This window comes from Sciurus vulgaris, assembly GCF_902686455.1.
Source record: "Sciurus vulgaris genome assembly, chromosome: 7".
Classification (NCBI taxonomy): Eukaryota; Metazoa; Chordata; class Mammalia; order Rodentia; family Sciuridae; genus Sciurus; species Sciurus vulgaris.
In genome coordinates this window covers 49,698,443-49,724,691 of record NC_136467.1, presented here as the reverse complement: position 1 = coordinate 49,724,691, position 26,249 = coordinate 49,698,443, and the positions used below count along the sequence as shown (strand labels likewise).

At 37.5% G+C, this 26,249-nt stretch overlaps 1 pseudogene across 1 annotated transcript; it reads right to left on the bottom strand.

Annotated features, from left to right (window-relative positions):
* Positions 1-5,656: 5,656 nt before the first annotated feature.
* LOC306665715 (glyceraldehyde-3-phosphate dehydrogenase-like) lies at positions 5,657-6,779 on the bottom strand (annotated as a pseudogene). Its single transcript has one exon. The product of its transcript is annotated as a glyceraldehyde-3-phosphate dehydrogenase-like (transcript).
* Between the last annotated feature and the right edge of the window lie 19,470 nt (positions 6,780-26,249).

The window sequence follows — 26,249 nt, the reverse complement described above, 5'->3', positions numbered from 1 at the left end:
CCGTGGCTTCTTTGCCCTGTGGCTCCAAGCGGCTCCGCTTAGGGAAAGCCGCTTCTCGTGCTTTCAGTCCGACCAGCGGGACAGAAGACACGTACTCTTTAGAAGTTCATGAAGCAGCTTCCCATTTATTCAAATAACACCCTCAATATATAAGCAGTCTCATGCATAAGCAATTGTAACCAGATATGTCCATCCAATCCTGTTAAAGGTCAAGCAGTCACTCGCTCCAGCATACATGTAAAGTATATCTGTCCACGTGGTAGGCAGATGAACTGATTATAATACAGCCAATTGTAAACTCGTTCTGCCTTTCTCCATGCATATTCAGAACACCGTTTGCTCTCTGCCAGTCGCCATCTTCAGATGCATGTGGCGTAACCTGGGCCCCAGGTTCCGCCCGCCACAATGTTCCTGGAAGGACAGAGCTGGATAGTAGCAAGATTTCACACTACTCATAACAATGTAGTATTTCAGGTTTATGAATTATTATAAATTATTTGTTCATGGAATTTTCCACTAAATATTTTCAGACTAGACTATAATAGACCAGGGGTACCTGAAATTATGGAAAGGCAATCAAAAGACGCCCTGCTCTGGTGTCTGATAAAGGTGGTCTGACTCAGCGCACAGATCAGAATGTCTTTTCAAAATCAGCAAATTGATACTTTATCTGATTAGTTCCCATTGCCTTTGTATTTCTATTTACTCATAAAAGCACTGAAAAGAGTGTAATTTTTAAGTGTGCAATGCACTAGGGCAGTGTTCATTTATTTATTTTTTATTTATTTATTTTTGTCTGTAAGGTGTATTTTATTTCAGTTTGCACAGTAAGAATTCCTATGAGGTCCATCACTATACGGCTACATGTGGCAATATTCCCAGAGCTTTTAAACTGGCTTTCTAAAATATTGGCAGGACACTGCAGATTTGAGTGCTTGTATTTTGATTCTTTGTTGCATTTTTCCATCCTTCTTTTATTCTCTTTCTTCTGCTTTAAGGGTACAAGACTTTGCAAACAATTCTGTGATTGCTGTGAAGTAGTGGGTAGTGACAGGGAATTGCATCCTGTTTTAAAGGGAATTGTTTATGATGAAGTAATTTATACTTGAAGTGGACAGAAAAGAGCCAGGCCTATAATTAATGGGAGGGACATTTATCTACCTCAGCACAGTCCTCCCAATGGGCAGAACCCTGAAGGAAGGCAGAAACAAATTTAAACATTCTCCCCAAAATTGGCAAAAACCAAACTCGGAATTGTTTGAGTCCAGATGATTATTGCCAGGACAGGTGGTCTGCGATAGGCCAGCAAAAGCTAATCCGTCTGCAGCTGTCCACTCCTTTTTAGCAGTTTGGGTCAAATTTCTGTGTTCTATTTGGCTTTCTGTTTATGAACAAGTCCCATCAGTTGCTTGGATTTGAGATCATTTTAAGAGTGTGCCAGTTTCAAAACTAGAGTAGTATATTTTTCAAGTTAGCAGAGTAGATCATTTGGCAAGAGGTTTTTAACCTGTTGGTTCTCATTGTCATCTCAAATTATGTGTAAAGATAAATGTAAGCTGGGGGGTGGGCACAGTTAGCGGCCAAATAAAATCGAGCAGAAAGTGGCAGGAGCAAGCTTTATTGGAATTTGGCTCTCGAGCGAAATTCCCAGACCCCCCAGGGTACAGCTCAAGTAGGGACCCAGAGAAAATTGCTCATGGCCCTGGCTGCCCAGGGTTTTTATAGGCTGGAATGGGATGGGGTCCTGCTGAGTGACAGGTGGATGTGAAGGGTCAGTGGAATTTTCTAGCCCACTTGATCAGTCACCATTTGGTGGCTGGCCTTTGTCTCAGCTGCTCTGCTCTGCCCCCTACAGTCGCCTAAATTCCAACCTAACAATAAACCCACCTTTTCTTCTATGAAAATTGCTTCTTATTTTACACGTTGATGTTTTATTAAGTAAATTTGTAGTTACTGGTTCTGTAATTGCGGAGCCTGGAAGAGGAAGGAGAGGAGAATAAAGCAAAACAGAAGGAAGAGCAAAGAAAAAAGATGCTAATTTTTCTGGTGAACAAAGGGAATGCAGGGCACACAGCTAGAAGAGCCTGTATCCATTAACGTGTCACAGCAAATATTGCACTGAAGTTAAACACACAAAGACCTCCTTTAAGTCTATTGCAATAAGAAAGAGAGACCAGAACTGAGTCTACAGTCAGGCACTAGAACAAAGGGTGGGAGCACTTTTAAATTCTGGGGATGAGCTAGTGGAAAAGTACTAAAGGATCAGGGAAGCATTTGATCAATGAGATGTGGTAAACACACTGAGTTGTCCCTGAGTTGGCAAGTATTTTCCTCTGTGATTAGGTCACCTGTATTTGCTGATTGGTGTCCTTTGAGATTAGATTTCTACCCTCCTAGAAGGCAAAGGCTTAATCTTCTTTGACAATGACAATTCAAGAAGATGGCTCCTAGAGTCTTTTTAGAAAGGTTTGTATACACTTTACATATATCTCAAAGGAGCAGTGAAAGAATTTGGAACTACAATATCTCTAAAGAAAATGTTCTTAGAAAAGGGAGGTCTTGGTAAAAAGTTAAGAAAAACCCAGTCCACAGTTAATTCAACCTGAGGAAAGTGTTCTGGCCATCAGAAGGTTAGCCTTTATTATTTGCTCTGCAAAATAAACTGTGTGCTAGAATCATCTTCATCCCCAAATAGTGCTTATGTGGGAGCTTCAGTGAACATCCACTTTGAGGAGAAATAGGATAACATGCAACTGTACAGAAAGGAGTCTTCATTTCAAGTGTTCAACTTCTATGTGCTCCTTCTGTTTACCACCTTATAGGCTTATTCCTGCTATTCTTGTTGTTGTTTGTTTGGTATGCTTGGTGCAGGAGATCAAGCCCATGGACTCCTGCATGCTAGGCTAGTGCTCCACCACTGAGGTATACCTTCTGCCTATTCTTTTTTTGATACTGGAGACTGAACTCAGGGGCACTTGATCACTGAGCCACACCTCCAGCTCTATTTTATATTTTATTTAGAGACAGGGTCTCACTGAGTTGCTTAGCACTTTGCTTTTGCTGAGGCTGGCTTTGAACTTGTGATTCTCCTGTTTCAGCCTTTCCAGCGGCTGGGATTACAGGCACAAGCCCCTATGCCCTGCTGCCCCATTCTTTAAAGTCAATATGTCTTTATTGTAATGGACATGCTAGGTGGGTCATATACACTCTTTCTAGGTAAGACTTCAATCCAAATGCCGACTCAATCTGAAATTCTCTGAACGAAGCTAGATTTTTATGGTTACTTTAATTAAAAGCCTGTACTAGTAGTGGAACTAAGTGAGCCTCCTCTCCACTAGTCACTACCCTGATTTCCTTGAGATTTAGCACTCAAATGACATTAGGAGAGCTTTCTCTTGTTGTCTTATGTACAATGTTTCTGAAGCTCCTACGTTAACCATCTACCATACCTCTAAAGTTTTCATCCCACATCCAGTAGTTTACCTTCTTCCTATTCTAGCACAATTTATCCCAAGTAAAATCCTGTCTTTCTGAGACTGGGTTTTGGAGAGGAAAAACAATCAATTCTTCCCTAGGTTTAGTGGTTACATTTAAACCTCCAATGAAATCCAGCTCATCCTACCTAGTGTTTGGCATGATCAGTGTCTGGTTTTCATTTATTTTTAATTGTATTTAAGACCATTAATTGCTCATGGCCCCTCCAGCTTGTGGCAGTTGCCACCATTCACTCTCTCATTTGGCCTGATTCTCATATTTAAATCCTGTTCCTGGGCCCTTTAAGTACTTCAATTAAGGTTTTCTATACTAACAATTTTATTGGCCTAACTATAACTGGATTTTTAATGAAGAATATATTCAATATGATAACACTTGGAAAAAATGCCCTAGTTGTAGTTGGAAGTGGATACTAAAAGATTTGTTACTTCCTCTTTCCTAGTAAGGAGCCGGGAAACATTGGAGAGCACCATGAATGGAGAATAGTGAGTGGCATACATATTGTAAAATGCAAAAGAGAGCTTAGCCTATCTTCTGTTAGCTTTTTGCTACTCTAATATGTAGGTTGAAAAATATTTTTCTTGGAATGGCAATTGTAAAGTCCTCAATACCTCCAAATATGTTTCTGACATAGCCATCCACAATATACTCAAGCAAGCACCACAGCAAGAACAGAAACTTAAGAAATTTTAGTAATACATTTCATGCCAGCAGACTTTGTAGCTTTGCAGAAAGGAAACTGCCTGGGTTATATGTCTTTGTCCTTATAATGATATTAGAAAAAAAATCAAGTATTAATTTAGTAGGATATCCTCTAACACACACTGTCTCATACACACCATCACACATCCAAGGAGGAGCACACACCCACAAAGAGAGTGTGGCAGTTCTGTTGACACCATCCAGCGGAGTCAGTTTGGCACGGGAGACAAACAGGTAGCAAGACTCTTGAATTTGAAGGAGTTTATTGATGATTCAGGAACCCGGGAACACCGGCGCTCAAGGAGAGCCAGCTTATATTCCCTCCAGGAGGCGGAGGGTAGGGCCAACACTAGTTAAGCGAAGATCAGGCGAGGAGCTAGCTGTCCAATCACGGTAAAGGTCAAACGAGCAGGCATGAGCAGGAGCACTCGGGAACACATGTGCAGGCGTTATGTGCGTGGACTTAATTGAATACAGCCAATGATAAAGCTCCTGGGTGTTTTTGTGTTAACTGACTTCCTCACCACCAATGTGATCAAAACAACTTCTGGCTGGCTGCCAGGTGCCATCTTGGCATAGTCTGCATGGCATAGCCCCCAACATTCTGTTTTCTTAAAATGTTCACAGTTATATTCTGTACTCACATTTCCTCCACAAGGTTGCCATCTTTTATGTTTGGATGTGAGGTATCCCCCAAAAGCTCATGTGTAAGACAATGCAAGAAGGTTCAGAGAAGAAATGATTGGGGCAGGAGACCCTTGACCCAATCAGTGAATTAATCACTTTATGGGATTAATTGAGTGGTAACTGAAGGCAGTGGGATGTGGCTGGAGGAAGTGGGGGATTAGGACCGTGGTTTGGGGGTTTATATTTGGTATCTGGAGAGTGGAGTCTCTCTCTGTGTCCTGATCATCACGTGAGTGGCCTCACTCTGCCTCCATAATGTTCTGCCTCACTTTGAGCACCAAGAAATGGAGTCTGCTGTCTATGGATTGAGACCTCTGAAACAGTGAGCCCTCAAATAAACTTTTCCTCCTTTACAATTGCACTGGCCAGGTCTTTTAGTCACAGGAGTAAAAAGGTGATTAAAACACTATTAAAGTTGAATTTTGGTTTCCTTCTCTTGGATCCCATGCAGACCTTGGGGGTTGCCTACACACACACACAAAAAAAAAAATATGGCAGATGAGATGCTCTATAAATACAGGGTCAAGTCTCAAAGGTTACATGGCAGTTGCCTGTCTCTCTCCTTCAGATAAGTCCATCCTGACTACCTGGAGAAAAATAAAGCTATCCTTGTTGTAATCTGCCTGAATTCTTTTTTTGGGGGGGAATGGGGTTTCTGTGAAATTTATTGATGGTATGTGACAGTAGGGTTCCCTTAGCCCCTCCCCTTCTTCAGCCTGTCTGGGATGGAAACAGGGAGGAAGGGAGAGTCTCAGTGTGTTGAGGGACTGAGTTAGGGGCAGGGATTCCCCAGCAGCTGAGGACCTCTCTTCCTCTGTGTTCTTGTTGGGGCTGGTGGTCCAGGAGCTCTTACTCCTTGGAACCATAAGGTTCCAAGTGAACCATAAGGTCTACCACCATAGAACCATAAGGTCTTGGAACCATATGGTTCCATGTGAACCATAAGGTCTACCACCCTGTTGCAGTAGCCAAATTCATTGTCTACTAGGAAATGAGCTTGACAAAGTGGTTGTTGAGGGCAGTGCCAATACCAGCTTTGAAAGTGGGAGAGTGAGTGTCACTGTTAAAGACACAGGAGATAGCCTGGTCCTCTGTGTAGCCCAGGATGCTCTTGATGGGGCTTTTTGATGCTTGCTTCACCACCTTCTTGTTGTAATCGTATTTGGCAGCTTTCTCCAGGTGACAGATCAGATTCGCAACTAACACATTGGGGGTGAGCACACAGAAAGCCATGCCAGTGAGATTCCCATTCAGTTCAGGGATGACCTTGCCCACAGGCTTGACAGCACCAGTGGATGCAGGGATGATATTCTGGGCAACCCTATGGCCATCATGCCAGTTTCCCAGAGAAGCCATCCACAGTCTTCTGAGTAGCAGTGAGTGATGGCACGGACTAGGGTCATGAGTCCTTCCACAATGCCAAAGTTGTCATGGGTGATCTTGACCAGAAGGGCTAAGCAGTTGGTGGTACAAGAGGCATTGATGACAATCTTGAGGGCGTTGTCATACTTCTCATGGTTCACACCCATCACAAACATGTGGGCATCAGCAGAAGGGGCAGAGATGATGACCCTTTTGGCACCGCCCTTCAAATGAGCCCTGGCTTCCTCCATGGTAGTGAGGACACCACAACATATTAAGCACCAGTCTCACCATTTGATGTTGGTGGGATCTCACTTCTGGAAGATGAAGATGAACTTTCCATGGATGACAAGCTTCCCATTCTCATCCTGTGCATTGAACATGGGTAGGATTATACTGGAACATGTAAACCATGTAGTTGAGGTTGATGAAGGGGTCATTAAGGGCAGCAGCATCCACTTTGCCAGAGTTCAAAGCAGCCCTGGTGACCAATGCCCAATAAGACCAAATCTGTTCACTCTAACCTTCACCATGGTGTCTCGGGAACACAGCTGACACTGTATTGAACAAGGTGTGTCTAATGGGGAGGAGCAGAGAGCAGCCTGCCTGAATTCTTAACACAAAGAATCCATGATCGTAATAAATAATAAAGGGCTGTTTTAAGTATTAAGTTTAGGGATAATTTGTTTTAATGTTTTGTCTGCCCCGTAGCACAGGTGATGAGAGTTTTGCTTTCTATATATTTCAATAATTTCTGCATTTTAAAAGCCTATGCAAACTCAGCAACCTAGTGATATCCTAAGCAACTTAGTGAGACCCTGACTCAAAATGAAAAGCAGGCTAGGGATGTGGCTTAGTAGTTGAGAACTCCTCGGTTCAAAACCTGATACCTCCCCCCCCCCAAAAAAAAAGAAAGTCTATGTAAAAACAGTTGTCCCACTCTCCCACTAGAAAATGCAGTATTTGAAAAGAAAGGCAATAATTTAAATTTGGTCACTCCAGGTTGAATTCATGGCAGCTCAAGGATCTGAGACACTAGATATTACTTAGACTAAAACCTTCCCAGTGTATCATTCTGTCTGAAAGTGATTTGATATGTGTTTGTATGGGCTCCATGTAAAGCCAAACTGAGAAATGTGCTTTAATTGATTTTCAAATATCACTCATTTGTGGAAGTACATCAAAGTTCAAATAAAACCTAGTTCTATGACAGAAGTGTTTCTTTGAAGCTGGAAAATTTTTCAGGCAAACCCCAAACCCCCAAACATCATCACTCAATACCTTGCAGACTTGACAAGTGAGCTAAAAAAACATAAGTGAATTTTTATATGAAGATACTTGGCCTTGTTTTATTTTTCACTGAAGATATCTAATTATTTTGTAATCCCCATGCACATCTTAATCTTAATTTTTAAAGCCCAATTAAAATCTCATAAGGTCAATGAATGGCCCAAATGAAAGGTATCTATCTTTATCCTAGACTCATACCTGGGAAAATCTTCCATTCTTTGGTCCTTCAAGGATTGGAAAGATTGCATGGATATGTGGGGGAAGCCTTTGCCATTTAATTTAACAAAGGTTATCCAATGCAAATATTTTGCTGTTGTTGGTCTAATGAGTTCACTTATATAATCTTATTCCTAAATCTCACTCTTACATATAAAACCCAAATATCTCATTTAATTGTTATTACCCTTTCCTTCCTCAGAATGCTTTTAGTCATTTTATTCTGATGAAAATTTTATCCTTAATAGAGGATTCTTAGTTAACATAGTAACATAAAATCCATCTTATTCATTTTTTCTATTAGAGTAAAATATAACTCACAAGAATATTTCAGGGTTGGGGAACTAGAAAAAATAATACTGTAATAAATGGGACATTATGAAGAGAAAGTTGGTTTTTTTTTTTTTTAAAGAAACCAGATGACAGATTGATATAGTTTATGTTTGATATCTATGTAGTTTTCCATAAAAAAGAGAAAGAACTAAAGGTCAGGAAAGAGGTCAAGAATAGAGGCAAAGTATTCAGATTTTATTTGCAGAAATAATAACTGAAGTCATTAAAATGAGTTTGCTCACTGAATGAGAATATAGTTATTATTTACCTAGATATTAACTCATGATGTATTCCCAATTGTCTTCCATTTATTTAAACACTTATTTAATTTTGTGTGGTTCTGTTGGTTTATGCATATTAACCTGCTGCTACTAGTCAAACCACTCTAAAGTTCCAGTCCTTATATAAATGAAGTACTTATTACAAAATATTTGTTACAAAATACACTAGACAGTTATGAAAACTTTAACAAGCACCTGACTCTTCATTATTTTGACCTTCTGCTACAATGCCCAAAGGGGAAAAGGTACTGAGAATCAGACATGTTCACTGCAAGGTACCATAATAGGCACCGGAGATACTGTGCAAAATAAAGCAGGTGAAAAATTCTGTTCTTGTGAAACTTGTTTTGTATTGGTGATAGGAAGAGTGACAGGTAACAGAAAAACCACTCCATAAAATAGATAATGTGCCATTTGAAATGATTTTTGATAAAACTCACACTAAAATGTATTTGAACTTGAATATTTAATATGAATTGCATTTATCAAACTTTTCAGTTACAACTTGGAAAATGTAAAATTCTACCAGGAGGAGTTGTAAGTTTAGGAACAGAGATGGGAGAGACAGAGAAAGACGGGAGGGGGCGTGGAGAGAAAGAAGGAGAAGAGAAGGAGGGAGAAAGAGTGAGTGAGTTTTCTGGACTGAACATTTCCTTGTGATTTTTGGATAATTTTTTTCATTCAAAATCTCCATTGATGTGAGTAATAAAATAATTGTAGGCATGTATTACACCAAAAATGGATCCATACATGTCTGCATGTAGCTAAAGGACTGACAACTTTCAGTGTCTGTCTACTATTATAGAAAAGTAAAAGATGAATGGAGCATAGTGGAAATAAACAAAGGGAACTAGAAAATATAGAGGATTTTTAGTCAAAACTACCCCTCATATAATTCTCTAATTAGACATATAGTTTGAATTAATACATACCTTTTTTAAAATATAAATAACTTCTGTGAAGGTTAAGCACTGGCCTTGCAGCCAAATATATTTGGGATTGAATTCTGGCTCTGCCATTTACTACTCATGTGACCTTAGGAAAGTAGCTATTATTTATCAATTGATTTTTACAGAGACTTGCTCACTTCAATACAGTGGAGAATACCTGCAGTGTTGATTAACTGCAAATAGCATTTCTCCTTGTAAACTATGCATTATTTTGAAAGATTCCTCTACTTCCTCTCTCTCTTGTCTCTTTCTTGTGACTGTGCAAATACACACACACACACACACACACACACACACACACACACACACACACACTGTAGTCCTTCCTGGAAGAGTTGTATCATTTTATTCAATTCATTTCCAGATAGAAACCTTTCATTTATTTATTAATTCATATAAATTCATTTAACCAGCAAACGCTTAAGGAATATTTGCATGCCAGATAGTGTATGCATATTTCAGATACTTGATCCCTGTCTTCATGGAGTTTATCTTTTAGTAGGGCAGGCAGATGATAAATGTTACATGTAACAGAGGTAAATCATACAAATACATATTTGTATCAGGAATTGAACGCAGAGGTGCTTAATCACTGAGACACATCTTTAGCTCTTTTTTATTTTTTATTTTGAGACAGGGTCTCTTTAAGTTGCTAAGTTGCTGAGGCTGACTTTGAACATGTGATCCTCCTGCTTTAGCCTCCTGAGCTTCTGGGACTAAAGGTGTGTGCCACCATGCCCAGCTAAATCCTACATAATTTTAAGGAGTGATAAATGCATTAGAACAGAATAAGTGGGATATGGTCTGATTGGCAGTGTTACTTGTAAATTATTGTTCATGAAAGTTTTACTTGAAAAGGTGCCATTTGAGTACAGATATGAAGAAGGCAAAGGAGTGAATCCAAAATATAACTAAAGAAAAAGCATTCTGAGGAAACAGGAAACTCCAAAGGGCTCAAGAGAAGTACTGTGGTATGGTTAAGGACAGTAAAGAAACCAGTAGAGTTTCAGAAAAGAAAGATGGATAGAATAATAGGGTTGTATCAGACCGGCAGGACAGGTTCATAGCTGTGGGTCTAGTGCGGCCACACAGGATTCTATCCAAGAAGTACGCTGACCTTGAAATGAATTGCCCTTTGGCCACCTTCTTGAAATTATTGATTGTTTTATTTTTGAATTTGTGTCAAGTACTCCCAGATGGGTATGCACTGACTGGAGTACATTGAGTGCTTTGAGTCTTGGTACACGTGTGATCCCACTTTTCAGGACTCCTTGATTTCACTACCTATTGTCCACTCACTGGGAGCCTAGTGGAGAGCTTGGATGGGCAAGTGGGAAGGATTCACGTTAGCTGTTCACACTTCTAGGTATCTTCAGGCAGAACACAGTGGTGGTCATCCTATTCAGGGCTATATTCCATGGATGATTCGGTGGTGATTCCTCTCGCCCACCCCAGATTCAAGTACCGAGAGCATTCTGATAGAGCTTGCAGTACCATTAGTCATTGCTCAACTGCTGTGAATTGAGACTGTGGGCCTGTGAGAAAGGGAGACATCTGGCTGGAATTCTCTGCTTCTAGGAAGAGCTCAGTCTCTGGGTCCCATAGCTAGTAGGTCCCAGTACTAGTTGGGTAAATTCCTCATACCCTGTGTTTCCTTTAGACCCATGCACAAAGGAATACCACATTAAATAACAATTTAAAATAAGATGATGCTTTGAGAAAAACCAAGAAAGAGAGATAGGGAGGATATTACCTTTGGTACTTTTGACAGATCTTTGAAAGCAAGAAATCAGGCTTTGCATTTTCACTTTTTCCTAAGTCCACAGATTATGTGGCTAGTCTTGCACACAAGTAAAGGAGGCCTATACTCTTAATTTCAAGGATGCCCCTTGCAAATTTTTTTAAGATCAGTGTCACAGCAAGATTCACTTCATCTTGTACAAGGATTCTGTTGTCATCTTAAGAGTGATATCATGAAAGTTGATTAGAAATTCATTTCCAAACCAGGTGAGTTGATGAAGCTCAGACTAAGTAACAATGGAGCTGGTGAGAAGTTGTCATATTTGGGATAGATGAATTTGAGGTGGGGTTGAAGTAATTTGCTGATGGGTTGAGGTGGTCTTTGGGTTACACATGTATAAGCAATTTCCCAAAGTCAATGAGCTTTGTGATTATTATTTTTATTTTTTATTATATGGAAATTATTACTTAATAAAAGCAAGAGCAAAAGCATTATGTGGAACAATTTTATAGTATGCCTCCATGTTTTAAGAAAATAAGGGGTGGAGCACTTTTTCCCTTAGACAAATGTGTATGAAATAGTAATTTCTGGAATGATACTAAAGATGAAAATAACAATGTTAACCACTTCAAGGGCTTATTGAAAAACAGAATAAAAGAATTATTCTTTGAAGACATATTTATAATTTATAATGACAAAATATTGCCTAATAAACTGCTAAATAAATACATTTCAAATTTGTTCATGTGTTTGATATACATTTTTAAAGTTTCTATTACCCAGTTTTAAGAAGAGAAGAAAATATTTTCAGGTAGTTGCAATAGCAAAAATGACTGCTCTGGAATAGCACCAGGTATTAGCAGTAATGTTCTCTGATGTTCTGAATCTATGAAATTCATAATATCTAGCCATAACAAGAACAAGGAATGAATGCTTCATTTTTACATATCACTTTTTGAAAGAAGAGGCAAAGGACCTTTAATCAAGTTTAATAAGACAGAGGAATCAGGAAGTCACCTTCTGTCTTTGGCAAAATTCACATAGGACAAATAAAGCAGTAATCACCTAAGACTAATAGAAAATATACAAAAAGAAATATAATAAGGACAAATTACCACCAAAGAACAGGAATGTCTGACTTAGGTTAAGAAAGGCAAACAGCAAGTGCTAGGGCAGGGACCAGCAACACTGTCCATCCACTCTGCCCAGAATGTGCACCTGCACTCCTGGCAATAGCCTTCCTGTTGCTCTTCCACACCACACTTACTGTGCTCTAACTATTCACCACCACACCAAAGTCACCTTTTAAAAATATGAAGCAGATGATTTCACTATCTTGCTTAAGTTTTAAGTGTTAACCTGGCCAAGAGTGATCTGGCTCATGTGGGTCTTTGCACCATCATCTTTAGTAACCTTCTTTAGGGTTATCTAAGCACACTGACCCTATTCATCTCTGTCTTGCCTCAGTGTCTTTGGACATCCTGTTCCCTCAGTATCTATTGCTCTTATTTCTACAATACTTTGCTTGACTAACTTAGGCTGCTGTAACAAAAATGCCACAGACTGAGTTGCTTATGAACAACAGTTTATTTTTTGCAGTTTTGGAAGCTAGAAAGTCTATCAAAGTTCTGACAGATTTAGTGTGAGGTGAGGAACTGCTTATTGGTCTTAGGCAGCATCTTTTTTGCTATGTCCTCACAAGGCAGGTGGGTCAGATTAGTTCTATGGGATATCTTTTATAAGAGCATTAATGTCATTAATGAAATATCTGCCCTCACAACATAATTATTTCCCAAAGTCTCAGTCTCCTAAAACTATCACCTTGAGGACCAGGATTTCTATATAATGATTTTTGGAGGAGACCCAGATACTCAATCCATAGCAATGATTAAATCCAAGTCATAATTCAGGTCTCAACGCACGTCATTTTCTCAGAATGACCTTCCACAACTTTCCAATCTAAGTTAGTAGGCTCTGTTAGACACACTTCTTTTACATAATGCAACTTATAATCATGTGTAATTATTTGTTTAGCTACTGTCCCCCTTAGGATGCTGTGACTACTCAGTACAGGAAATATGTCTACTTCATTCATCACTCTTTGTCCAGCTCAATGCCTGACATAAGGCATTATTAATAGTTAATAGGGCTCAGTTAATAGTTGTTGAATCAACTATAACCCGGTATCAACCTCCTTCCCTTTGAAAGTTCTCTTCACTTAGATCAGCATCGGCCAAAGTGAACTACCAGTGAGACCCACATAGTTGATTTAAAATATTTTAGCAGTCACAGATAAAAAGTACAAAGAGACATATGAGATTATCTTACTAATATATTTCATTCAGCCTAATTATTTCAAAATTTTGCTATTGGAACATAAAGCCTATATAAAATTACTAAGATAATTTACATTTTATCTTTTCTTATAGAAAGTATCTGAAATGCTATATGCACTTTACAAATACAGAACACCTCAATTTGAATGAGGCACATTTTAAGCACTCAAAAGTTTTTCAAGCCAGTGGTTGCTAGAATGCTAGAATCGTTGAATAAAGAGGCCTGTCTCACATCTGCATTTCATTCACTTGATAGCTCCATTTCTGAAGACATGTTCTCCCCACTGATTCTGACCCTCAGGAGTCAATTCTCTTTTCATGGTGGTCACTAAATGGAACTTCAAAATATTGATCTTTGATAAAAATGTGGACACCTTTTTCTGTTTTTTAGGAAAAGAGTGTTTTGGGTGCAAAACACTTTTCTTCCCCTGTTTCCACACACCTCTGTGTAAGTCTGTGCACACATTTTAATCTTAAAGGGGAAGGAAAGGGTAAAACTCAGGAGATTATGACTAGAGTTTGAGCTTACGAAAAAAATCATTCATGTGAAAGAATAAACTTAATATTTCCTAACCATGACCACCTACTACTCCCATCTCATCCCTGGCAATTTAAGAGAAAAACAGACAAAACTAGTGAACTCTTCAAAAAGGTCCTCCTAACGCCCAAATCTCAATCCCAACTGTCATGCCCTCAGACCCACTCTTCCCTCTCAGAGTGCACAGGGCACATCTCCACTCTCCTTTAGGGAAATTGCAGCCTGACTCCTCTGGTTTAAAATACTAGTTTTCAACGGAGAAAATAACATCCACTCAGGGGTATTTGGGAAATTTATGGCAACATTTTGGTTTTTACATCACTGACATTTGGGTCAGAAACTGAGAATACTGCATTTTCTGTTATGTATAATACAAAAAGAATTATCCTAATCTAGCAGACTTGATGGTGACCGTGCAGACAAGCAGATGAAAAGTATGCAGATAGAAATGACAGTTTTAATTAGAAATAGGAATTCTAGACTTAAAATGGTCACTGCATATTTTTGCTTGATTATAAAAAAAAAGCGATTTCTCAGCAGTGTTTCGGTTGTTTATAATCAAATTTAAAATGAGTTAAATCTGGTTTATACCAAGGATTGGTAAATTTCTCCTTTGTTTTCAACTTTTAAGTTGGGATTTTTGTTTTAGAAAAGGAAAAAAAAAATGAAAGATGCTAGAACAAGAGCAATCATATAGGCAACTAGGGTTGGGTAGAGGATGGGGAGGACCCAAAGTAATCAACTTTTGCATAATGCACACATATAAATAAACACACATGAATTATTTATGAGTTAATCTTTTTTACTTTCTAAGTTTTCAACTAATTATTTTCTGACATTGGATGAACACACATGAAATCTCTCTGGTGCTCTTGTATGATTTGAAACAATTATAAATATGAAATATATTTGACTTCAATTTTTCTATGGATAGCAATAGATGAGGAGTGTTTGTGTGCACACACATGTATGTGTGGTGTGGGTATGTGTGCTTGTGTGTGCTTGTGTGTGTATGTGTGCGTGTGTGCATGTGAAATTTTAAATGTGTTCTGAGCAAACCTCCTTTTTGTAAGCGATTTTCACACCTGAGAGGAACATCAGGTCTATGTGCTAACTCACAGGTAATCCAGGGTAGGGTAAGGAAGGCAGCAAGAGGGAAACAAAAAGAAGCACTCTGCAATTGACTAAGTGATTTCTCTTATGTTCATCCACTTAGGTAGGGGCAAGAAAAGTTCCTAACATTCTGATGTCTTCACAGTCCATTCTGCCACAGGTCACTGTAACCTATTTAAGATAGTACAAGACATCTCTCTAATGATTTATATGGCTGCCAGGTCCCCTCCCTGGTTTTCTGCATGCAGGTGTAGCTTGGATTCAAAGGCAAAGTCACTGTGTGTTTTGAGATTGTAGCACATCATGCTGTTGAGAAGGCAGGGACTGCAAACTGGAAAGAAGGACATAAAGCAGCAGGATCTCAATGTTCTGGCTCCACAGAACTGCTGGCCATATGGCTTTCTCAGCACCACAGAGTGCACACACACAAAAACGCGCTAGCACAGTGTTTCCATGGACCTGGGCATTTCATGGGGTTTCATTTCTATGTATGAAATGACAAGATCTGAACTTGTCCATCACCTTTCAAATGTACTCAGTTTGTTACAGGAGATGTTCAGAAATCTTAGTTATGAAAATCAGTGCTTATTTGGTTTCATTTTTAAAATTAGAGTTAAGTAACCATTAAAAGGTAGCAATTCCATGTGGTTCTTTTACTTTGCCTGTGAACCCTCCAGATGAGGATCTCCTGGTATGATGGAAAACCAAATTATTGATCTTGGGAATATAGTTTATATGGCTATCAAATGATCTTTGTGTTATTGCTTTGGATAAATTCAAAAAGTCTCTTTTCTATGTTTTCTATAGATTTCCATAATCATGTTCTATGTTTCCTTAGAAATGATTAATACCACCGGTTGTGGGTGATGAGCTCTGCTTCCTCAAATGTTGAAGTTTGAACATTAGAGATGCACCAAGGCTAGCATAGAATGCAGATTTTATTTAAAAGTAGTAACACAGACATCTTCTAGGAGGGAGAAGGGGGGCCATAGCTGGCATCCTGGTATCCAAAGAAGTGAGAATGTCCTGCCCCTTTTATACATTTTAGACTTTCTTTGTTCTCCTGCCCTCTTCCCCCTTATCTCTCTCCTTCCTTGCATACATGACTAGGCCCAGGAGATGCCCCTGGGATGGCCAAAAGATGAGGAGCAAATGGGCAGGGGAAGGATCAAATGGAGTGATCTAGGAAGGAAGCAGCCCAGGAGGCATTAATTAACTACTCCCCATCTGCAACCTTTTGGGAAGAGTAGTATAGGCAGGTAATCGTTGTAATCAAAGCACTCTGGAGACATTGACATTCCAGTTTCTCAGGGTGGCCTCCAAATTCCTGAATCTCAATGGGCCTCCATTTTCTCAATCCAACCAGATCACATATCTACACTAACGGCCTGTCTTTAATTCTGGCTTCATGATTATCTGTGTAGCTAGGGCTTTGAAAATATTAAATATATGTTAAGCATTCATATTTTAAAAGAAAAAAAAAAAAAAGGTAGTAAGTGTATAACTCACTTAATCCAGAAGAAAAGATCATCAAGAGGCCTGGGATCCTGGACCGTTTAATGGTTAGAGATAGAGAAGATAAATATCTAAGAAATATTTTCTTTTTCTGGACAAAAAGCAAAACCAAAAAACAATGTGGAGTATGAAGCAGTCCAAATATTTGCCCCAAATACTCAGACAGTAAAGAGTAGTAATGACGTAATTAGAGTTTAGACCATGCTACTCACACTCCAGGTCTGTGACTAACCTACCAGAAGACACATGGATAATAAAGAAAAAAATAAGACATTTTTGAGAAAGAAATGAGATGAGAGGCAATAAAATTTCAGTTGTTGGATTACAACATCTGATCATGCCATGTATGCATGATCTACTTCACAGCATAAGAAGTAGACTTAACTCCTCTAATACTAAAGTTTAAATAATCCCTATTTATTTTAAATAATGCTAAGTGATAGTAAAGTGTTCCAAGAGTATTTGGAAAATTTTAAGAATGTAAGCAATTATAAAAGAATAACTTCTAATGTGCCTAATTCAAATAAACCATGACATTTGCAATTTTATTTTTATATAGTGGTTCAGTGTTCTGTATTCAATGTTTTTGACAAAACTCTTCCAATTTGCTGCATTTACTTCACTGCTCTTTCTTAAAGGAATATGAGAATATTTAAGAATATTAGGAGATAATAATATATAAACATTATAAGAAATCCACTCCTCTATAACTAATTTCATGGAACATTTGTGTTAAGTAACAGTTGATCATGCTATATTTGCAAAAGAAGATAACATATTCTTTACCTGCTTCCTGAAGTTTGTAAACTTCATGTTGATCTATGCTTTATTTATAATCACTAATATAATAGAGGCATCCATATAGAATAAAGTCAATTGTTCCTAGTTTTACTAAGGTATGATTGATAAATAAAAGCCGTGTATACTTAAGGATAAATGTGGTGACTCAATATATGTTTTAAAATGATTACTACGCATTCATCTTTACACATAGTTTTCCTTGTGTGTGTGTGTGTGTGTGTGTCACAGTGGTTCCTTCACCTTCTAAATAGAGTCTCCTTTGCTCTAAGGCTTATTTTTTACAAGAACATGTTTTATTTCTCTCTTCTCCCCTTTCCTCCTCCCTAACCAGATTAAGGGAGACAGTATCTTTTTTTCCCTTAGTTAATTGCCCTTGAACACACCCACTACAAGAAGGAGATGCCTGTCTAGGATCTGGAAAGTGAATATCTCCCAAATTAACAAGTGAATCCTAATATGCCATCAGGGTGCCCTGGGACACCCTACCCGAACACACCTGGAATGTAACCCTTGAATAGCTCCTTTCAAACCCCTGTCTCTCCTGATGGGGAGAATCAAAGCCTCTGGAACAGGAGTCCCTTGTGTTTCTCCTTTGCTAGTAAAGCAATAAAAATCACAGTTTTGCTCAAAACTGTGTCCTCATTGAATTGGCATCAGCGACAAGGACTGAGTTTTCAGTTACATATAATAGGTAAGGACACTTAAGATCTACTCTCAGCAAATTTCAAGTATATAATACATTAATATTGGTTATTGTAACCATAGGGTACATTAGATCTCCAGAATTTATGTTGTCCTGTGTAACCCTTAGACATCTCCAGCCCCTGGTAACACCATTCTACTGTTTCTAAGTTTGACCTTTTTAGGTTACACATGTAAATGACATCATGAGTGTTTGTCTAGTTTATTTCACCTATTTAACATATTGTTTTCATCCAGTGTCACAAATAGCAGGACTTCCTAAGGAAAGTTTTTAAAAGTATAAATATTATTCCTTTAAGACTTCCAAATGTTGCAACTTAGTATATATCATGTACTAATTTTTTTTTTTTTTTTTGTGCCTTGATGTCCCAAATCTCCAAAGGGCTGCATTTCATAATTTAAAATAAGAATTTCAACAGGCAAGTATTTAGATCACATGTTCTTTGATATGATTTAAGAAAATCTACCAAAGAACCTTGGTTTCATAGGTTAGCAATATTTCTCATTTCTACTTATAAAAAACTTGAGCACAAATCTCCATTGACATTACTACAGGTCCTACTCCTTTTCCATCTGGAAGGCATGAAACATAATGGAGCATGTGTTCAGCATTTCACATGAGAAAGAAAATTGTAAATATGGCAACAAACTATTTTTAAAAAACAGCTAATAACCCCTTTTCAATATTTTAGTCTCACTGATTAACTAGTTACTCAGGTGCTCTTAGAGAGGTTGATCCACTTCTAATCTATTTTTCAAAAGGAATTTGTTTTGAGTAATTACTTTCCTCTTTCTCTGCTCAGCTAAATGCAGAGTATCTTTTTGTAGTATATGTATCGCCAATATTCTTGTGATTCAAAATTATCTTACACACACAAACATAGTAAGCCCTCTGTATCCATAAGTTACACATCTGCAGATTCAACTAACTGCATGTTAAAAATACTTAAATAACTTGTACTGAACATGTACTTTTTTATTGTCATTATTCCATAAACAATATAACTACTTACATATCATTTACATTGGACTAGATATTACAAGCAATCTAGAGATGATTTAAAGCATTCAAGAGGTTGTGTTACATGTCAAATGCAAACACTATACCATTTTATTTAAGAGACTTGAGTATTGTGAATTTTGATATCCACAAATTTCCTGGAACTAATCCTTCACAAACATAGCAAGACAACTATATATTTAATGTCTCAGTTCAACAAGGACAAAGGAAAAATCAACCCACTTGGCAGACCCTTGAATGGGACACACATCCCTATAACATGGCTTGTACCCACCATAATCTGGCATCCTTCTTTCTTGGCCTGGATTTAATTCACAATTAGTTGAAATGTTTTTAAATGAAACCAGACCACACAAACTTATTGACCCTCCATCTGCCCCCAAGTTAACAAAGTCTTCATTTTCAGTCAATCATTCTTACTGGTTTTCCATCTCTAAAAATTCCCAGTTTCCTCTTCCACCATCCTGTCCTTACCACCTCAGCCAAGATCTCTTTGTTTCTTAACTAAAGTAACTGGAAGTGGCATCCTGTTGAATGGCTTAAGTACCTTCAGTTTCATCTGCAGCCCACCCAGTCTTCTACTACTAGAGAGCTATATTCCTACCATGCATGTTCCTCCTTCCTTGTAATTAATTCTTACTTTGCAAGAAGAAAAAAATAAAAATAATTCACTCATGTTTCCCCAGCATTCCCTGCCCATTCCTGCCTCTGTTCCTCCACTTCTCACTTCCTCCAAGTCTTCACCCACTAACCTACTTAGGGGTCCTTAAATATGCTGGGCTCCTCCACATGCATTTCATCCTTTTATCCTGGTTAGCTCAAGCTAAATGAGATCTTGATTCTCTAAGCCAGGATCTGAATAAGAAGCCACTGCTTGTATCCCTAACATCACTCAACAATTTACTCATCAAATTCTATTTAGTTGTTCTATTTACTAGGTTTTTTTTCTCCCTAGAGACACAGATTCTTTGAGTTTATAAACTAATACACATAAACACAGACACACACACACACACACACACACACACACACACCTTTTCTTTCAGTTTCTGAATCCCTAATATTTAGCATAATGCCTGGTACAAAGTAAGTATTCAAGAAAGGTTTGTTGAATGAATGATTGAAAATATTATTCTCATGAATTCCCTAAAGATCTCACCAGAAAACCTGGTAATAAAACAGAGGTAAGTTTGTCAGAATACCTTGTAATTACCAAGAATAGCCCAGGGGCAGAGTCTTGGGGATATCCCAAAAGAGAAAATCAAGTGGAAAATGTATGTACAGGTTGGAGTCTGGGATCAAGTAGTTTAGTGTAAGTCTTTCAAGACAGGAAAAGTCTGGGATGCTGTAGACCAATGAAATTAGAAAAGCAAAGGTCTTAAGCCAAGTCATGTTAAGTGATCTATGGTTTGATAAGTGAACTGATATTATGGCAACAAGACAGTTGTTTCAAGTGAATTAATCTATAGAAATCAACAAAAACAAAGGTGAAGTTACATATTGGTTGACAGAGTGACCTCATTCTTAATTCTCATAGCTATGTCACATTGATGCCAGTGAAACTGATTTTAGCTCTGTCATTCCTTTACTCCCAAAGTGCATCCTCATATTTTAAGCTTATTCTTAATGTCTTCCAAGTAGAAATAGAAGTGGTGCTGCTGAATATTATCCCTCCTGAAGTGAAAGTTTGGTCAATATCAGATATTTTATAATTTCATGATACAGAGGAAATTTTACTTCTTCCTCAGAACAAATATAAATATCAGGCTACAAAGTCAAGTGTGCAAGAAACACAATTTCTTTTGTCTTTTTCTAGATCTGAATTTGATCTTGTTTTTTTAACTACTAAAATACCTATTGACAAGAATTAAATCTCAATTAGTTTAGAACCTCACTGTCTTCCAGCTCCTTCCACTGTCTTCCACTGTCTTTCATCTGGTCTTCTGTCATAAGTCCAAGTGATTGGCAGCTGTGTCCTGTTCATTTCACCTATCCAAAGATTTTTCAGACATTCTCATTCTATTTGCCAGACAGACCTTGAGCTGGTCTGCAGAAGACTAGCTTCTATTCTAATCTGTCCAGTCAGGAATGCATAGAATTTATATGGAGTTATCCTGACAACCATATGGATATTTCTTTAGCTACACAGAAGGGCTGCAGGGTCTTTAACTAAACACAAAACAGAATGAGAGACCTCTGCTGATTATTCTAAGTATACGGTAACACCTATTATGCACTGAATGCTTTGTTCTACAGCATCATCCTTTCTAAGCCAGTAAATGTGTCTGATTTAAAGGATGCTTGATGTGTGAAGACCCATGAGTCATAAGAGGTACTGAGGATGAAAAACTCATCAGCTAATCTGTTAAACTACTGCCCTACTGAATCGTAGCTTATCTGGTTCTTTCCAGGCGGTCACCACCTGCAGCCTAGTTAGATTTTTTTCTAACTTCCTACTCAGCTTCACCTGTCTTCCTTTCCCCTGCCTTCCAACCTCAGAGACCTCAAGCTTGCCAATGAACCACAAGAGTTATAGCACCAAGTTGCAGTGCATTAGGCTTTGTTCCTTTGAGTTTAAGAATAAAACTTCATATCTTTCAAAATCTTCATACCTTTCAAAAGCCTTATGCCTACACCTAATTGCTTTACTTATTATAGGTTATATCTGAGTTCCATCTTCAATTTGTATATTTTCAGTAGTTTTAATATGAGAGAAAATTGAAACATTACCAAAGTTGCCATGAGATTTTGAAAAAAAAAATTCTGTGGCTCTTAAAATTATAGTCCAAAAAGTTTAAGAGCCAAAGCAATTACTTCTGCTTAGCATAGTTCAATGACTCTTAAAAATATTTTTCCTAGGAAAACACCAGTAATATCAAATGGGAACATTTTATAAGTGAAAATTTGGGGTACCATCCAGGGCTTCGATCAGAAATATGAGACCCCACAATTTGTGTTTTAATAATTCTGATAAATGATTCTCCATGCTAATGTTTGAGAACCATTGATGTGATTTAAATTTTCTTAAATTAAAATTAGTCTCTGAGGATCAGTACAATAGCTACCATAAACCTAGTGGATGGCCATCATCACTTGCAGAACTTCCCTTCCAATGCCAGTTCCCTGCATTTTTCCAATTTATGTGCTTTTCATATACAAGAAAGGTATTTTAAAGCTTTAATTTAGGTTTTGACCTTTCCTGGGCTTGTGTTACTTCTCCCCATCTTTTCTTCAGAAAGAATAGGGATTTGCCCAAAATAACCTGATGATATGAGAGAGTGACAGTAACCTTCATGCTTTTAATTTTGAAACTATCATAGAAAATGGCCTTCTAACCTCTGGATAACCCTGAGCTTCTGATAGGGCTAACCCAGGGCCTCGGAGAAGGTAATTTCTTGGTCAATAAACCCTGAGCATCAGAAAGATGTGAGACAATTGGTTAAAAATCCCGATTCCCTTATAGGAAGTTTACCCAATCAAGTTTGAAGATGAAGCTATAGTATCTTTATTGTGAATATTTTCCTGCTGTAATTCTCATACACATACAAAAAACTGGAGAATGTTAGAATGGAAAGACAAATGAGAATTTAAACACTTTGACCAATGCATAAAACAATACTTTCTGGATAATCCAGTGCAAAATATCAACAAGATAATTTGTATAATTATCTCTCACAGAAAATATTTGCACTTCCAAATTATCTCTCTTTTTCTTATCTTGAGATTTCACATACAAAAAAATGGGATGCAATCTCATTAATGTTAAGTGTATAAAAATGAAAAAAGGACTCAAGGTAGGAAGATGTAGGAGTTTTTTTATTTCTTATTTTTATTTTATTTATTAGTTTTTATTCACAGGTACACAGTGTTCACACACAGGTGTGTTAAAGACATCAAGCTGTATCTGTTTCAACATACTTAGTCACAATATCTTCATAGACTAATACCTGTGGACTTTGAGGATATGTGATCGGAGCCTTAATTAATTACATCAAGAATTTAATTAGGGAATTAAGAAGGAAACAAGGACAATAAGAAAAAAGGTTTTTTGTTTGGATATTTTGAAAACTATAAATGCCTGATGTTTTTCAGTCTTAGGACAAAATTTACATGTCTATAAGTGTCTCTTATAAGTCTAGGTGATTTTCTCCAAAAGTGTCATCATTGAAACCTTGTTCCCCTAGCTCATACACAGTTTGTCAGTCTAGGTACCTCAGTTTTTTAAATATCACAAAATTTTTAAAAAGTTAAGTAAAACATTTAGCCATTTCTAAAATTTATTAATGAGTATTTTTTGCAATGTTTAACATATAATCAGGACATAGGTGTATAAATACACTGCTGCTTATTGACTTAAGGTTCATCATGGGTACAATGATATTACTCATTACTCAGGATCTTCCAGCAAACCACATGGTTACATCCAGCTGAGGTTATCCTGGCAAAAAAAAAAAAAAAAAAAAAAATGACAAACTTGGTATTAGACCTATTGTTTTCTTTGTTTCTTTCTGGGAGTGTTGCACACTCTTGAGTGTATGTATGTGCATATGCATGTGTATGCACATGAAAGGTTCTCTCTCCTGCCTTAATGGGTTGGCACTTCTTCTGGAAGCAATCAAGCCTCATAGCAGCAATCTCTAATCTAAAAGCCAAGTTAAGAGTATATGTAAGGTATAGGATCTTCTCTCTTTGTCTTGATGCTGTTATGTTTAAAAACGTAAAGGATATCACTGGCTAAAATTCTGTGTGCCTACCATCATTCTAAAGTCTCTACAAGGTGTTGTCCCATTTAAATCACACAGAGGATCCAACAACTTCATTAACCCTCTTAAACAGATGAAGAAATTGAAGTTTTAAGAACTAGTTAATATAAAATCAGAATGCAAACCTGGGTTGTCTGACCTGGGTGTTCTGGGTTTCTGTCCATTAGGATTTCCTGCCACTCCTCCAGCAGAAGGCTGAGGTTTGCATGACAGCATTTCCCATTTAAGTAATTCTGATGTTTAGTGAATTTTGAAAACAACTAAAAGCAATTTTAAGTGAGGTCTTGGAAAGGTCTGCTGTAAATCATGTACATGTGCTTTACTGGATTTAGTAGAGTTGACATTTATTTTGTTTTGTTTTATTTTTCTCCTACTTGTGCCCAAATAGATTTAGACACAGAATAGAAACTCTGAGTCTAGAAACCTGTCCATAAGTAGAAAAAAAAATGGAATCAGAGAATACGAGGAAGTCATGGAAGGATCTAATTGTGTTTTCTGCAGGAGCAGCTGCCCAAATGGCATCCACATACCTCAGTTCTTCCTTCTGAAAGCACATGACAAACTAAATAGAACCTACAAAATGAAGAACTGATAAGAAATAAGAAAGATTAACATGTACTACGTACCTATAACATATCAGAGAATGTATCCTGTACCACTTGGATGGACATTATTTAAAACTCTCTGAACCTCAGTTTTCTCATCTATAAGGATAGCATTTTCCATTTCAATGAATTTTCAAGATGAAATTTACCCTGCAAACTATAGCTATGTGAGCTATAGCACATAGAAGTATAGATTGCAAGAAAAATGTCTCTCTTATTCATAAATTTTTTTTTCATGAGCTATTATTCCAAAAAGAAAAAAAAAAAAGATATAGAGAGATTTGAAATTTGGGCAGACTCAAAGTGAATTTATTTTGGCATATTTTATGTATTCTATATCAAATCAAGATTAAACAAGATCCCAGCATAGCAGTCTCTTCATTCTAATTTTCTCCATTTTCACGTTTGGTCAGGCTAACTGCTCATATTACAAAAAGCAATTGTGATTCAAAATTCAGCTAGTGACAAGCCATTGTGCTTCTTCCACCAACTAACATGGGTCATTTATCATGATGATTAGCAGTTCCAGGTACTTTTAGAAACTATAACACTTGTCTAAGCCTTCATACAGAATTTGACTTCATTTCTCCAGCTAATATCACTGAATGTCACTGAAAAAAAGGAAATGTTATGTCCAACTATTGCATGAAAAGGAAGAAAAATGATGTTTCCGTAGCTATGTGTTTGAAAGAAACAGAACATGCTGAGATGTAAATCAGCCCAAAAGTGGCAGACAGGTGTCTTGGGCATCTTAAATTCTTTTCTTGAAAAGCAAAAAGGTGGGATGGGGTTGTGGTTCAGTGGTAGAACACTTGCCTCACATGCGTGAGGCACTGGGTTTGATTCTCAGCATCACATATAAATAAATGAATAAAATAAAAGTCCATCAGCAACTAAAAAAAAAAAAAATTAAAGAAGAAAAGCAAATAGGTTAAATTATAAATGGCTCTTAGTAGTCAGAATATTGTTCTCTTTACCAGAAAATCAAGAAAGAATATAGAAGATGGGCATAGAATGAGTGAATGCACCAATGTACATAAACACCTATCAAAACCATGTTTTCATCAATAAAATTCTCAGTAAATACTAAAGGATACCTTGACAAGATGAAGACCACCAAAGGGAAGAAGTTTATTCTCACTTGCTTGATCTTGATTGTCAATATTTTGAGGACTTTAGCAGCATGGGGACATAAATACCATGAGTAACCTCTCCTTAGCACCAACTACTAGGTCACTTCTGCCACTCTACATGCAGAATCTATTTTCCTCTGTAGTACTGGCATGCTGAGGGCTCACTGAGCCCAAAATTCAGACTCTGTGCTCCTCTGGGATGGTTCTGTCTTGTACTTGCTCACATAGACACCTAATGCGAGCACCCAAAGTGGGTGAACTGTAGAATTTATGGACTGTGCAAATGAGCTGTTGGCACTCAGAGTAAGGGATGATGTCCTAGGAATTCAATTTGCAATTCTATATGCTACAGATATTATAGGTCACTTTGGTTTTTCTTTGAAACCTTTTAGGATTATTTTTTCATTTTGATAACATCAGGGAATACATTATGGACATCTTCTATGTTTTTAATTATCCAAAATTGCTTGCATGTTTGAGAATCAGGACCCTTGATGGGGCTTCCAAAACAAGGCATGCTTTTACTATCCTAACACTAGGTTTTAGTTTTTTTTTTTGTTGTTTTTCTCTTCTCTCACCAATCCTAACAATGTGAAGCTCTACACGAGAATATAGAACAATAAAGTGCATTTAACATAAGCACATTTGTCATTTTCAGAGACATG